Genomic DNA, 14,491 nt, shown 5'->3' on the forward strand with positions numbered 1-14,491 from the left:
TGTATGCATTTAGATATTTTATTTCTGGACGAGGAAAAAAAAAAAGGTGAATTGTATATAAAAATAAAATACATAACGTTGAATTTAATAAGTTGAAGTCGGTGTCTCAATCCTGAAAATGTTCAAAAATCCACAGATGTATTTGCACTTTTTATCCAAAGGTTTATACGAAAATGCTGCCATAGAATTCTAAATAATACTGCTATAGAGTGCCCCAATAATGCAATGTACTCCCCAAATAGTCCATTAACCACCTAACTGTTTTACCCAAGCTCAGCTCTGGCAGTGGGAAAAGTGGTTAACTGTTCAGCCGGAGCTGAGCTCGGATAGAAAGTGGAGGGGGAGGGCTGCTTTAGCTGCTGATATCTCATGAATGGTAGCAGCAAGAAGCATGCAACTGGTCGTGTTTGAAAGTTGACATTTTGAACCAAACCTGCTTTTACTTTCACTTTCAGCAGTATTCACTTTATCCCGATTTCTAACAGCGATATCTTCCCATCTAGTGAAGATAATGCTGTCATTCTGGTATTGTATGAAAGGTTGGAATGCCAGCTTTCAAACAATAGCCCATATCTCTAGCTAGTACCAAACCAGAGATATGAGTGGTTAAAGCAAATACCCCACTCCCTGTCAGTCTGGAGAGGATTGAGGGAGTAGTTGCAGAGCTGACAGCCTGCAGGGGGAAAGGGAAACCAGTAAAAAAAAATATATAGAAATGGGGTAATATAATCACAGTACTGACCCACATAATAAAGTAATGTTATTTTTACCACTCAGTTAATGGCGAAAAAAAATTCCACAAAATAATGTAAAACATTTTTTTCATCTTTTCCCCTAAAAATAAAATAATACAAGTTATTTAATACACTATATATACCAAAATTGTTCCTAAAAAAACCTACAACTAAGGCTACTTTTACACCTGCAATAGGGTGCGGATCCGTCTGGTATCTGCACAGACGGATCCGCACCTATAATGCAAATGCTTGTATCCGTTCAGAACGGATCCGTTTGCATTACCATGAAGAAGAAAAATATATATATATATTTTTTTTTTTTGTTCATGATAATGCAAACGTATCCGTTTTGACTTACAGTGAAAGTCAATGGGAGGCGGATCAGTTTTTCAATTGCACCATATTGTGTCAGTGAAAACGGACCCGTCCCCATTGACTTACATTGTGTGTCATGACGGATCCGTTTGGCTCAGTTTCATCAGACGGACACCAAAACGCTGCAATCAGAGTTTTGGTGTCCGCCTCCAGAGCGGAATAGAGGCTGAACGGAGGCAAACTGATGCATTCTGAACGGATCCTTATCCATACAGACTGCATTGGGGCTAAACTGATCCGTTTTAGGCCGCTTGTGAGAGCCCTCAAACGGATCTCACAAGCGGACCCAGAAACGCCAGTGTGAAAGTAGCCAAATCCCGCAAAATAAAAAATAACATTATTGGACCTTAAGGCTAAAATTAATGATGTCACTAAGGGGTTAAAAATCCAATTGTGTCCCCTGAGATTTTCTGCAGACACACATTAAAAATCTACAATTAAAAAAAAGACATTTTTGGGAGGTTTTTCCAATTTTAACGTGGCTGTTAGGAAGTTAATCCAAGGTTTATGTCCATTCTCAGGTGGCTCTTGGAGGATGTTCTTTGGGCCCACTAGGAGATTGGTCTAGTTTGCCACACATGCACATATACCTGGACTATGTTACTTCAAAATCGGGCAATTCAAATCATCCAGAGATAAATATTGCCATACTGAGCCAAATGATTTGCCATATTTACCTAGGATAGTTTTTGGGCTGATGGTAACCTCGTTGTGGTCTAGGGCAGAAACAAATCATTTTTTTCAACCCTAGTAGTCAGATGGGGTAGATAAGGGGGTTAATATCTTCATCAGTGGTGGTCTAGGGTAGTGAAGGAGTTTTTATCAGTATCCTTGGTGGTCTAGGGCAGAAAAAAATGGTTATAGTTGCTGCTGCTGTCCAGTCGGTTACTCACCCCTCTAGGCTCCACCTTAGTCCCAGTAACAAGAAGACTGATACTAGAATGGACAGACAACCCCCTCACGCAGACTTCTCCCCTATGACCCCCTCTCATACAGAATGCTTTTCAATGTTCCCCCTCTCTCACAGATTGCTCACCATGCCTCTCCTATGGTTCCATACATCTCTCTTATATAGACTGCTCCTCGTGGTTTCCCCTTTCTCGCATACTGCTCCCCATGACCCATCTGTTACAGAGACTGCTCCCCATACCCTCCTGTCGGACAGACTACTCCAGTGGTTCCACATTTCTCTAACACAGCCTGCTCCTCATGGTTTCTCCTCTCTCATGAATTGCTCCTTATTTACTCTTTTTGTCACAGAGATCATTATGCTCCCTTTCTTATAGTCTGCTCCCACTCCACACAGACTTCCAAGATGCTTCCCCTCCTGTATCTCGTACATTACCTGTTGGCTGACTTTTGACCCAAGCAGAAAGATGAACACTGCTGGTTCTGCTTTCTGTTTCCTTCCTGCACTGATCATAGAGATGAGTGCAAGGAAAGATAGAGAGGAACAAGAAGCTACTGAACGGCTGCACGGTTCTCTCTATAATGAGTTAGAGTGATTCAAGTGTGCTCTGCCTGACTATTAAAAGGAAAATGCAGGGAGTCCGCGCAGGACCAGAATGAGGAATTCCCTGAGTGGGGAAATTTTTAAACTGTGTTGCTCTGCTGCCAAACAGCATAAAGGCAAAGTGCAATCCAAAAACTGACTTTTCTAAAATTAGATTAGTGGTACACGAGTCCCTATCAGACTGGAACAGTTTCATTGGAGTTCAGGAGAAATAGGACTACTTAAAAGTGGCACTATTGAAGGCAACAGAAAATTGCATTAGGCTTGTCAGTAAAAGCAAAAAAAGGAAGAGACCACTGTGGTACTCAGCAGAAGTGGCCAAAATCATTAAAAACAAAAAGATAGCATTTAGGAATTATAAAAAAAAATGAGGATGACAGACAAATTTATAAGATTAGGCAGAGAGAGGCCAAACAAGTTATAAGAGCTTCTAAAGCACAGGCAGAAGAGAAATTAGCTCAGTCAGGGAAAAAAGGCGATAAGGCATTCTTCAGATACATAAATGAAAAAAGGAAACTAAAACAAGGAATTACCAAATTAAAAACTAAAGAAGGAAGGTATATGGAAGAAGATAAAGAACTAGCTGACTGCCTCAATAAATACTTCTGTTCAGTTTTTACAAAGGAAAATGAAGGAGAAGGACCTCAGTTAGGAAAGAAGACTAATTAATCTTTTGACGCATGTGTCTTTACAGAGGAAGAGGTTCTAAGTCAACTGTCTAAAATTAATACAAATAAGTCACAGGGGCCTGATGGGATACACCCAAAGCTATTAAAAGAGCTCAGCGGTGAACTAGCAAAACCATTAACAGATTTATTTAACCAATCACTGGCAACAGGAGTCGTCCCAGAAGAATGGAAATTAGCAAATGTTGTGCCCATTCACAAGAAAGGTAGTAAGGAGGAATCGGGCAACTATAGGCCAGTAAGCCTGACATCAATAGTGGGAAAATTAATGGAAACCATACTTAAGGAGAGGATTGTGGATCATCTAAAATCCCATGGATTGAAAGATGAAAAACAGCATGGGTTTACTTCAGGGAGATCATGTCAAACTAATCTTATTGATTTTTTTGATTGGGTGACTAAAATAATAGATGGAGGAGGTGCAGTAGACATCGCTTATCTAGACTTTAGTAAGGCTTTTGATACTGTCCCACATAGAAGGCTTATCAATAAAGTGCAGTCTTTGGGCTTGGACTCCCATATTGTTGAATGGATTAGGCAGTGGCTGAGGGACAGACAACAGAGGGTTGTAGTCAATGGAGTATATTCAGACCAAGGTCTTGTTACCAGTGGGGTACCTCAGGGATCTGTTCTGGGACCCATATTGTTTAATATCTTTATCAGCGAAATTGCAGAAGGCCTCAATGGTAAGGTGTGTCTTTTTGCTGATGATACAAAGATTTGTAACAGGGTTGATGTTCCTGGAGGAATACACCAAATGGAAAAGGACTTAGGAAAACTAGAGGAATGGTCAAAAATCTGGCAACTAAAATTTAATGTTGATAAGTGCAAGATAATGCACCTGGGACGTAAAAACCCAAGAGCAGAATATAAAATCAGTGATACAGTCCTAACCTCAGTATCTGAGGAAAGGGATTTAGGGATCATTATTTCAGAAGACTTAAAGGTAGGCAGACAATGTCACAGAGCAGCAGGAAATGCTAGCAGGATGCTTGGGTGTATAGGGAGAGGCATTACCAGTAGAAAGAGGGAGGTGCTCATGCCGCTCTACAGAGCACTAGTGAGACCTCATTTGGAGTATTGTGCTCAGTACTGGAGACCATATCTCCAGAAGGATATTGATACTTTGGAGAGAGTTCACAGAAGAGCTACTAAACTGGTACATGGATTGCAGGATAAAACTTATCAGGAAAGATTAAAGGAACTTAACATGTATAGCTTGGAAGAAAGACGAGACAGAGGGGATATGATAGAAACTTTTAAATACATAAAGGGAATCAACAAGGTAAAAGAGGAAAGAATATTTAAAAGAAGAAAAACTGCTACAAGAGGACAGGAAGTATTACTTTACTGAGAGAGTAGTGGATGCATGGAATATCCTTCCTGCAGAAGTGGTAGCTGCAAATACAGTGGTGGAGTTTAAGCATGCATGGGATAGGCATAAGGCCATCCTTCATATAAGATAGGGCCAGGGGCTATCCATAGTATTTAGTATATTGGGCAGACTAGATGGGCCAAATGGTTCTTATCTGCCGACACATTCTATGTTTCTATGTTTCTATTTTGATTAAAATTTTCTAGCAATATCTTTGAAAGGCTGTAATTCACAACACAACCACTGGATGGCCACACAGACATATATGCGATAGATACTCAGTGACACATTGGGGGCAAGTTCTTAAAACTACACTGGTGTAGAGGGGAACTGGCTTAGTTGACCATAGCAACCAATCACATTTCACCTTTCATGTTCCAGAGGGGCTCTGAAACGTGGTATCTGATTGGTTGCTATAGGCTACTAAGTCAGCTTTCCTTTTTGTCAGTTTTGATAATTATCCCCCAATATATTGAAATCATGATGTTTTGCAAAGGTGGTAATCTTGTGACACACATATCGGGTCATGTCAAGCCATGAGGAAAGGTGAGGAGGGCATATCTGTACAGCATAAGTGCCATAGAAACAGTCCGTGCCTCAGGATAGGTCATCAGTATCTGATCGGTGGGGGTGTGAATCTACAATTTTCATAGTCATGAAAATAAAGAAAACTCTTTGAATGAAAAGGTGTGTCCAAACTTTTGGTCTGTACTTTTGGTGTGTTTGGACACACCTTCTCATTCAAAGAGTTTTCTTTATTTTTATGACTATTTTTATGACACTGAAGGCATCAAAACTATGAATTAACACATGTGGAATTATATACATAACAAAAAAGTGTGAAACAACTGAAAATATGTCATATTCTAGGTTCTTCAAAGTAGCCACCTTTTGCTTTGATTACTGCTTTGCACACTCTTGGCATTCTCTTGATGAGCTTCAAGAGGTAGTCACCTGAAATGGTTTTCACTTCACAGGTGTGCCCTGTCAGGTTTAATAAGTGGAATTTCTTGCCTTATAAATGGGGTTGGGACCATCAGTTGCCTTGTGGAGAAGTCAGGTGGATACACAGCTGATAGTCCTACTGAATAGACTGTTATAATTTGTATTATTGCAAGAAAAAAGCAGCTAAGTAAAGAAAAACGAGTGGCCATCATTACTTTAAGAAATGAAGGTCAGTCAGTCCGAAAAATTGGGAAAACTTTGAAAGTGTCCCCAAGTGCAGTCACAAAACCATCAAGCACTACAAACAAACTGGCTCACATGCAGACCCCCCCAGGAAAGGAAGACCAAGAGTCACCTCTGCTGCGGAGGATAAGTTCATCCGAGTCACCAGCCTCAGAAATCGCAGGTTAACAGCAGCTCAGATTAGAGACCAGGTCAATGCCACACACAGTTCTAGCAGCAGACACATCTCTAGAACAACTGTTAAGAGGAGACTGTGTGAATCAGGCCTTCATGGTAGAATATCTGCTAGAAAACCACTGCTAAGGACAGGCAACAAGCAGAAGAGACTTGTTTGGGCTAAAGAACACAAGGAATGGACATTAGACCAGTGGAAATCTGTGCTTTGGTCTGAAGAGTCCAAATGTGAGATCTTTGGTTCCAACCACCGTGTCTTTGTGCGACGCAGAAAAGGTGAACGGATGGACTCTACATGCCTGGTTCCCGCCGTGAAGCATGGAGGAGGAGGTGTGATGGTGTGGGGGTGCTTTGCTGGTGACACTGTTGGGGATTTATTCAAAATTGAAGGCATACTGAACCAGCATGGCTACCACAGCATCTTGCAGCGACATGCTATTCCATCCGGTTTGCGTTTAGTTGGACCATCATTTATTTTTCAACAGGACAATGACCCCAAACACACCTCCAGGCTGTGTAAGGGCTATTTGACCATGAAGGAGAGTGATGGGGTGCTGCGCCAGATGACCTGGCCTCCACAGTCACCGGACCTGAACCCAATCGAGATGGTTTGGGGTGAGCTGGACCGCAGAGTGAAGGCAAAAGGGCCAACAAGTGCTAAGCATCTCTGGGAACTCCTTCAAGACTGTTGGAAGACCATTTCAGGTGACTACCTCTTGAAGCTCATCAAGAGAATGCCAAGAGTGTGCAAAGCAGTAATCAAAGCAAAAGATGGCTACTTTAAAGAACCTAGAATATGACATATTTTCAGTTGTTTACACTTTTTTGTTATGTATATAATTCCACATGTGTTAATTCATAGTTTTGATGCCTTCAGTGTGAATCTACAATTTTCATAGTCATGAAAATAAAGAAAACTCTTTGAATGAGAAGGTATGTCCAAACTTTTGGTCTGTACTATATATATATATATATATATATATATATATATATATATATACCTTGTGCAGCTCACCGCTTCCTCCCAAAATTTCAAACACTGATATTTAAAATACTGATGTTTCCCCTTAGGTACAAAATAGCGCATAAATACACGAAGGGAAAATATATATAGTTCTTGGAGGGGCAGGGATCTCTGTCAGTACATAAAATATATGTTGGTTAAAAAATGTATAGATCCAAAGTCTTGTATCCAGGATCTCATACAATTGCTTTGTATATAGCCAGCAATAACATCTTGCTTATATCATGTTGAGTGCCACTGGGTTCAAATGTATACTGTCGGTGTAACAATGTATTGCAATATTTCTGAGGGTTGCGTTCAATCGGTGTCTCACACCTCACAATAACATCATGCTCATATTATATTTAGTGCCACACTGGCTACATTACCCATCCGCTTGGTTCAGATGTATGCTGTCGGCATTTTGATATATCGCAGCAATCTCTGAGAATTACACTCTGTCGGCGCCTCACGTGGTATGAGATTCACCGGTTCCTATTTAGATGTGTTCTTGGATTGTGCTTGTATGCGGAGGGTCAGGTGAAGTTAGGAGGCGCTTCCACTTTCAGTATCTTGAAGTTAAAGTGTCACCACCAGACATCTGAGAAGCTCTGTCAGACGTTCTTCAGAACCTCCTGCTTGAGGTTCCTTTTGTTTTGCTTTCGTTTTCTCATCTTGTTAGCCTCTCTCAGCTGTCATGTAGTTGCACTGATTGCATCCCTTTAAATCCCTTCCCATACTGCATTACTTTGCGGTTTATACAACTTCCTGGAGTGTGTGCATGCTGGATGCTACTACTGAGTCTTCTACAGATAAGTTTGTTCATTCATTTGTGTTTTCCTGTTTGCTGGATCCCAGGTGACCCTGACTCCCTCCGTATCAGGTGTAGGGAGCCGGTGGTCGTGTCCCCTCACTATTATAGGGTGTTCCGGTGTCATACAGTCGAGGAACGAGGATATGCGATTATCTACCATTGAGATTTTTGCATAGGCTGAGCAGTTAGGGAGAGAGCCAGGTCTGTTGCAGGGCTTTCCCTTTGGTTCCTTAGTTTTGGATCCAGTCAGTCGGATCTTCATTTTGTGTCTTCTAGTTTTCTGTACACCTTCCGTGACATGAAGGAGCAGTAAGCCCCGAAACGCGTATGGTGAAAGACAGCATACCGGAATTATCACATCCTTGATCATCAGGATATTTGATGTCACTTGCTTTTTAACTTCAATATACTGAAAGTGGAAGCGCTTCCTTACTTCACCTGACCCTCCGCATACAAGCACAATCCAAGAACACATCTAAATAGGAACCGGCGAATCTCATACCATGTGGGACGCCACGTGAGACGCCGACAGTGTAATTCTCAGAGATTGCTGCGATATATCCACATGCGGACAGCATACATATGAACCAAGCGGATGGGTAATGTAGCCAGTGTGGCACTAAATTAATATGAGCATGATGTTAACGCAACCCTCAGAAATATTGCGATACATTGTTACACTGTCAGTATACATTTGAACCCAGTGGACGGGCAACGTAGCCTAAGTGGCACTCAACATGATGTTATTGTTGGCTATATAAAAAGCAACTGCATGAGATCCTGGATACAAGATTTTGGATCTATACATTTTTTAACCAACAGCAATAATTATTTGCACACAAGTGACAGTGGACGTATATTTTATGCACTGACAGAGATCTCTTCCCCTCCAAGAACTATAAATTATTTCCCTTCGTGTATTTATGTGATATTTTGTACCTAGGGGGAAACATCAGTATTTTAAATATCAGCGTTCGAAATTTTGGGAGGAAGCGAAGAGCTGCACAAGTTATATATATATATATTGAACGTAGTTGCGCCGCGTTAATACAATTGATTAACAGGTGTGCAGACCCCGGCCTTATCCAAATTGGGACGTATATCGGTATGTTTAATTGTGTTGTATATACATGAAGAGATATCTTTGTATGTTTTCTATATAATTTTTTAGATAACCCTATTTTACATCCTAAGTGTTTTTTTTTAGATATATTGGGATCTTGAATAAATGATCATATAAGAAACATAATGGTCTATACTTAACATGTATAGCTTGGAAGAAAGACGAGACAGAGGGGATATGATAGAAACTGCTAAATACATAAAGGGAATCAACAAGGTAAAAGAGGAGAGAATATTTAAAAGAAGAAAAACTGCTACAAGAGGACATAGTTTTAAATTAGAGGGGCAAAGGTTTAAAAGTAATATCAGGAAGTATTACTTTACTGAGAGAGTAGTGGATGCATGGAATAGCCTTCCTGCAGAAGTGGTAGCTGCAAATACAGTGGTGGAGTTTAAGCATGCATGGGATAGGCATAAGGCCATCCTTCATATAAGATAGGGCCAGGGGCTATCCATAGTACTTAGTATATTGGGCAGACTAGATGGGCCAAATGGTTCTTATCTGCCGACACATTCTATGTTTCTATATACTTCCATATATTATCCAGAGATTTGATTGCCGCCCAAATTCCCATTTTCGTATCTATCTATGTATGATTATTTCTGGGCTTAGGGTGTTGCCCTTGGGGAGAGCACCTTTTCCAGACTATACGTGTTGGTGAGCCACTGATACTACGAGTTATAAAATCTTGGAAAACCCTTTCAGCCCCACAGCGTCTCTCTGCTGGGATCCCAGCAATCAGCTTCTTTGAAACCTGGCAATAAGTGTTACATTTTCCTCTAGCACCACCGCAGGATAAATGAAGCATTGCACCATGTCCATTGACATGAGTGGGTTGTCCATTTTATACAGGACAGATCAGGTCCTCCAGGGAGAGAAATCAGCTCTTCTTTTATAGTGTAACATTCGACGGATAGAAATGTGCAGCGTTTGGGCTCTCACGCCGAGCGCTCGCTGCAGTGTCAGATTCTACAGACTCCACAATGATGTGATATCGGCTTCATTAAACCTTTAGCTTCTAGAAGGACCAGCGAGAACCCGCAATCAATGCACTTCAGCCATGTCTAACAACGGAAAGGTCAAAGGAGATCACAGCCCATAGTTTATCAACAGAAATCAGCTCCTATTGTTTGGTGTAATTAAAATATAGTCCCAGAGCAGCAGGGCATTACCAGGTGATTAATACAAACTGCTCAGCGAAGGGCCGGCCGTGAGAGGGGCATTAATCACCGCTAATAAGCCGTCCCCGGGGGGAATATTACTGCAGGTACTGCATGGCTGCAAATGGTTTATGTTATGTACAGCAAGAGGACAGTCACTGAAAACCGTGTGTATTCTCAAAGATCTTTCAAGATCTATCTGTCTATTTATTATCTATCTATTTATCTATCTATCTATCTATCTATCTATCTATCTATCTATCTCATATCTATCTTTCTATCTATCTATCTATTATCTATCTATCTATTATCTATCTCCTATCTATCTATCTATCTATCTATCTATCTATCTATTTATTATCTATCTATCATCCATAGGATCTACATTTAACAATTTTATCTATATCTATCTGTCTGACCATTATCTATCTATATCTATTTATCATGCATCATATCTATACGTCTATCGATCTAACTATCTATCTGTCCATTATCTATCTATCAATCTATCAATCATCTATCATTAATCTAATCACCCATAGCATCTACATTTAATAATTTAATCTATATCTATCTGTCTGACAATTATCTATCTATATCTATTTATCATGCATCATATCTATATGTCTTTCTATCTATCATTAATCTAATCATTCATATTATCTACATTTATTAATCTATATCTATCTAATCTATTTATCTATCTATCTATCTATTTATTATCTATCTATTTATCTATCTATCATCTATCTAATCATTCATAGGATCTACATTTAATAATAGCAGTATATTTTCTAGTATACTGTAATAAGAGAGCCCTGTTACTAAATGGTGCAATAAACAGGACACCGTTTCACCTCTTTGCGGTCTAATGGCAATACTGTATAGCAAAGGGGACTCCTTGGACCCCTGGACCTTGGTGTCCCTGCAGCCTCCTCACATGCATGTCCGTCTTTCCAGACTGTCAGGTTCCAGAAAAGGGGTGACCTGTCAGACTCCTGGAAGAACAAGAGTCAAGAGGAGTGAACTGTAGAAGACGAGCTTATCACTGACCGCTTACTCTGTCTATAGGCAGAGGAGAAGTGCCATATCAGCGGGCGCCTGTTAGACACTGGCAGGAAATGAATGCAGATACTGAAAGGCCTCATGCACACGACCGTTGTGTGCATCCGTGGCCGTTGTGCCGTTTTCCGTTTTTTTTTGCGGACCCATTGAATTTCAATGGGTCCGTGGAAAAATCGGAAAATGCACCGTTTTGCAGCCGAGGCCGTGATCCGTGTATCCTGTCCGTCAAAAAAATATGACCTGTCCTATTTTTTTGACGGACAACGGTTCACGGACCCATTCAAGTCAATGGGTCCGTGAAAGAACACGGATGCACACAAGATTGGCATCCGTGATCCGTGGCCGTAGGTTGCTTTCATACAGACGGATCCGAAGATCCGTCTGCATAAAAGCTTTTTCTGATCTAAGTTTTCACTTCGTGAAAACTCATTTCCGACAGTATATTCTAACACAGAAGCGTTCCCATGGTGATGGGGATGCTTCAGGTTAGAATACACTGCAAACTTTGTACAAGACTGCCCCCTGCTGCCTGGCAGCACCCGATCTCTTACAGGGGGATATGATAGCACAATTAACCCCTTCAGGTGCGGCACCTAAAGGGGTTAATTGTACTATCATATTCCCCTGTAAGAGATCAGGGCTGCCAGGCAGCAGGGGGCAGACCCCCCCCTCCCCAGTTTGAATATCGTTGGTGGCACAGTGTGCGCCCACCATCGCCCCCCCTCCCTCCCTCTATTGTAATAAATCGTTGGTGGCACAGTGTGCCCCCACCATCGCCCCCCCCTCCCTCTATAGCAGTAACATTGGTGGCAGTGTGCGGTCTCCCATTCCCCCCCCCCATCATTGGTGGCAGCGGAGTTCCGATCGGCGTCCCAGTTTAATCGCTGGGGCTCCGATCGGTAACCATGGCAACCAGGAAGCTACTGCAGCCCTGGTTGCCATGGTTACTTAGCAATAGTACAACAGTAGAAGATTCATACTTACCTGCTTGCTGCTGCGATGTCTGTGACCGGCCGGGAGCTCCTCCTACTGGTAAGTGACAGTTCTTTAGCAATGCGCCGCACAGACCTTTCACTTACCAGTAGGAGGAGCTCCCGGCTGGACACAGACATCGCAGCAGCAAGCAGGTAAGTATGAATCTTCTACAATTGTACTATTGCTAAGTAACCATGGCAACCAGGGCTGCAGTAGCGTCCTGGTTGCCATGGTTACCGATCGGAGCCCCAGCGATTAAACTGGGACTCCGATCGGAACTCCGCTGCCACCAATGATGGGGGGGGGGGAATGGGAGACCGCACACTGCCACCAATGTTACTGCTATAGAGGGAGGGGGGGGGGCGATGGTGGTTGGCACACTGTGCCACCAACGATTTAATACAATAGAGGGAGGGAGGGGGGGCGATGGTGGGCGCACACTGTGCCACCAACGATTTATTACAATAGAGGGAGGGAGGGGGGGCGATGGTGGGGGCACACTGTGCCACCAATGATTTATTACAATAGAGGGAGGGAGGGGGGGGCGATGGTGGGCGCACACTGTGCCACCAACGATATTCAAACTGGGGAGGGGGAGGGGGGGTCTGCCCCCTGCTGCCTGGCAGCCCTGATCTCTTACAGGGGAATATGATAGTACAATTAACCCCTTTAGGTGCCGCACCTGAAGGGGTTAATTGTGCTATCATATCCCCCTGTAAGAGATCGGGTGCTGCCAGGCAGCAGGGGGCAGTCTTGTACAAAGTTTGTAGTGTATTCTAACCTGAAGCGTCCCCATCACCATGGGAACGCCTCTGTGTTAGAATATACTGTCAGATCTGAGGTTCACGAAGTAGCTCATATCCGACAGTATATTCTAACATAGAGGCATTCCCATGGTGATGGGGACGCTTCAAGTTAAAATATACCATCGGATTGGAGAAAACTCCAATCCGATGGTATAAAAGAACTCCAGACTTTACATTGAAAGTCAATGGGGACGGATCCGTTTGAAATGGCACCATATTGTGTCAACATCAAACGGATCCGTCCCCATTGACTTGCATTGTAATTCAGGACGGATCCGTTTGGCTCCGCACGGCCAGGCGGACACCAAAACGACTTTTTTTTCATGTCCGTGGATCCTCCAAAAATCAAGGAAGACCCACGGACGAAAAAACGGTCACGGATCACGGACCCACGGACCCCGTTTTTGCGGACCGTGAAAAAAAACTGTCGTGTGCATGAGGCCAAAGGATGAGAAGATGAGAGTTTTTTTTGTCCAGGAACAAGCTGACACCACTTATGAGGGTAATCTGGCTGACACTGTTCATGGGGGCAATCTGATTGACATAAATAATGGAAACACTCCGACAGTTATTATTCATAAGCAGGGGCGTTGCTAGGGTCTCAAAAGATCTGGGGCCCAAGCCCCCGCACACCACATTTTGCTGTACATGCTATACAGCAGCACATACCTGTCACATCCAGAGCCTCCAGGTCACGTCTCCTCTGATGTAGATCCTCTCTGTCATCATCTTCTCCATTCGGTCCATACAACTTCTCTCAGCCGCCTCGTCTCTGCAGAGACATTTTAGCTTCTTCACTTTTCTATCATCATCCAACAACCTGGATACCCCCAAATACTATCCTGAAGAAAAATTACTAACATACAGATAGTCCCCCATAGTAATAGTGCTCCTCCAAGCCCCACCAATAGTAATTCCCTTCTAGAATGCCCCCATTAGTAATACTGCCCCTACAGTGCCCCCAACAGTGATAACACTCCCCAAGAGTGGCTCCATTAGTAGAAGAGCCCTCCAGTAATAATAATGCCCTCACAGAACACCCAGTAGAAATAAGGCCCCCTATTGTTCCCCCAGTGGTAATAAAGCTCTCTACAGACCCCTCAGTAGTAATAAGGCCCCCATAGTGCTCTTAGTAGAAATAAAGCGGATCTACAAGTCCCTCCTATAGAGCTCCCAGTAGTAATAAGAATGCCTAATGTCCCCTGGATTTATGATACCCCTACAGTGCCCCCAGTATTTATACTACCCCCTACTGTTATAATGTTCACCCTGAAGTGCCCCCAGTATTTATATTGCCCCCTACTGTTATAATGCTCGCCCTGAAGTGCCCCCAGTATTTATATTGCCCCCTACTGTTATAATGCTCGCCCTGAAGTGCCCCCAGTATTTATATTGCCCCCTACTGTTATAATGCTCGCCCTGAAGTGCCCCCACTATTTATTATGCCCCATAATGTTATGATGCTCACCTTGAAGTGTCCCCCAGTATTTATACTGC

This window comes from Bufo gargarizans, chromosome 5 (assembly GCF_014858855.1).
Source record: "Bufo gargarizans isolate SCDJY-AF-19 chromosome 5, ASM1485885v1, whole genome shotgun sequence".
In the NCBI taxonomy this organism is placed as follows: Eukaryota; Metazoa; Chordata; class Amphibia; order Anura; family Bufonidae; genus Bufo; species Bufo gargarizans.